This window comes from Dipodomys spectabilis, unplaced genomic scaffold (genome assembly GCF_019054845.1).
Source record: "Dipodomys spectabilis isolate Male_0828 unplaced genomic scaffold, ASM1905484v1 ptg000198l, whole genome shotgun sequence".
NCBI lineage: Eukaryota > Metazoa > Chordata > Mammalia > Rodentia > Heteromyidae > Dipodomys > Dipodomys spectabilis.
Window position 1 is genome coordinate 311,636 of NW_024870875.1, and position 2,654 is coordinate 314,289.

Below are 2,654 nucleotides of genomic sequence, written 5' to 3' on the forward strand. Positions count from 1 at the left end.
TTGTGAGGTTTTTGAGCTGTGAGGATGGAAGTCAGCTTGAGACTCAGAGCTGTGGATGGGTTGGTTGGTCTGCCCCGTGTGCCTGAGACACCTTAGCTTGCTTTGGCAACTACGTAACAAGACTTTCTCAAGTAGAGAGCATATTAAACTCCACAAAGGCACAAGGCTTGACTTGTCCTGGCCACAACTAGTTCCTCCCATTGTCTCCAGACAGAGCAGCAGCTCCACAAATAAGGGATGGGAGGGGGGCATGGGGAACGAGAAGGAAGGGGTGGCATTGCCCTGGAAGCATTGTACTTGTAACCTGACTTCTGGAATTGTTACCCTGGGAGCAACCCCATCAAAATACTAATAAAAAGGGAAGTCATGTTTTCTTATTTGTTATGAACAAATAAGAAAAATAATTTTAAACAACCACACTTTATAACCCATAGATAATTACTTCTATTTTTTTTTTTTAAGAAACAATCATTGTTGGAGAGTTTTCTTTGAAATACAGAAACTCTCCTTGAAAGCTTATCTGTGCATTAGACAACAGAGCCCCTGAGTTTGAGTTTGCAAAGACTTGGAAATGGAGACTTTCAGGATGATTGCACTCCTTTCCGGCAGTGTGTTTCCATACCCATGCATTCCCACAAAAATTTCCTCGAGTCATTTTTGGCCTTCTAATCTTTGTTACCTAGTTTAGAAAACAAAAGTTGGGGAAAGTCATGTGAATTGAAAGTTGTGCTTTTCTGTATATGGTTAAAGAAATCTTCCTTTGGGAACTACCTACATTTCTTTGCTGTTTTCGGCAAGTTCTCCTGGCTCTTGCTGCTCTCTTTCTTCCTTAGAGGATTCTCTAAGGTCTATCCATCATCCAGTTACCAAAATGCACCTCACTGGGGAAGGAAAATTAGTTGGCGTACCTGAGTGTTTGAAAGGAAATAGGAGAAAAGAAATCTCTGACATATAATGCCTTCAGTATGCCTCCACACATCGAACCATCTCTGATGCGCTGTTGGAAATTCATAATGACAGATGGGTTGGGAAGAAGGAGGCACACTTCACAGTGGGCTTCCTTTCAGACCCATAGCTCCTTCCAAGGTGTTCTGAGCTAATCTTAGCAACTGGGGCTCCACACATTCACACACACACACCCAGAGGAGAAGACTGTTTGAGGCAGCTTTGTTGCTTAGCATGTTGCTCCAAATAAGAGCCAAACCAGGCAATGCAGGCATAGATGTCGAGAAATCTAGAAGCCTATTTCATAGAACTTGAAGGACCAAGGCACCTGACTTCTCAGGACCTTGCTTCTTCAGTCCTCTAATAGGAGTGTGAAGTTCTTTCTGTCGCATTTTGAATTCTGAAAGAAGTGATGAGAATATTTGTAGGGAATGGTGGAGATAGGAAGGTTCTGTAGTCCCTATCTTTTGGACACTTGCGTGGAAATCATTGAAATTGTTTTCCCCTTCTCTCGTTTATTCAACTCTACCTATCGTTGGTTGATGGCTAAGATTATCTCCCTTCCCCCCCCCCCCCCACTCCCCAGTGTAGTAATGCATTTCAGGGTAATGCAGAATTTCAATTTGGGGTATAGAGTGATATGGTTTGATCATGTGTCCCCACTCCCCAGTGTAGTAATGCACTTCAGGGTAATGCAGAATTGGGGTGTAGAGTGATATGGTTTGATCATGTGTTACAGAGTTGAAGTTCTGAGACCCCCACCCATGGAGTTAGGAACTTTGCACCATGTAGTCACTCTAAGAGCACCTGTGGATTCTTTCCTAGGCTCTCATACTTAGCCACGGACCATGAGCTTGAGCTCTGCCTCTGAGGGGCACCAGTTGAGTATCCGTTTTCACCGGGAACACATTTGCGTGGACAGGACCTTCTGTTGGGGGCGGGGGCATACTGTGGTGGCTGTGGCAAGACAGAGAAAATACCTACCTCTGTAAAGGTATACCTAAGCTGAATCCACAGACTTCTATTCCCAGAACGGCCTCAACTGGTGATCCTCCACATCTGAGTTCCCTGAGTACCCAGGATTATAGGAACCAATCATGGATTCCTGGCATGATGCCTAAATGTTGCAGCGGATGCAAGGAGTTTGAGAAGTGGTGACTGCCTTACAGGGGGTTGCGAACTCCATAGGGACCACAAATGCCTTTGGGAGGGAAGAGGAGGAAAAACCCTAGGATGTCTTTTAATTTAGTATACTTACTGGAGATACCAGGAACCACTGGAAGTGCAGAAACTTAAGCTTTTGACCTTGTTTCTCTGGCCAGAGACTATTCATTGAATTTGCAGCCCCTTATTCTGCTGCGGATGTCAAATCAGAAGCTATCTATCCACCACAGGCAGGTTTATTAGATGTTCAAATTGGTTATGGAAGTGCCCTGCCCTGCACTGGCCTCTCTTTCCCGAACCCAGCTAAGGAGACTCCTTGCAGACACATCCTCATGGCTGCTTTGCCTGCTGTGATCTACACTCCTTTCCAAATGCTTGCCTGGGCAGCTTTCCCCTCCATTGTGCCTGTGCCTCTTGGACTGGGTTCCCATCGTGGTTGGATATTGAGCTGCTTGCTAGAGGAGGACACAAGGGCTGTTGTGTACAATGGCAGGCCTGAACTGGCCCTGAGGCAGGGCAGACGCTCTTCCTGGTGGGTGGGCCCT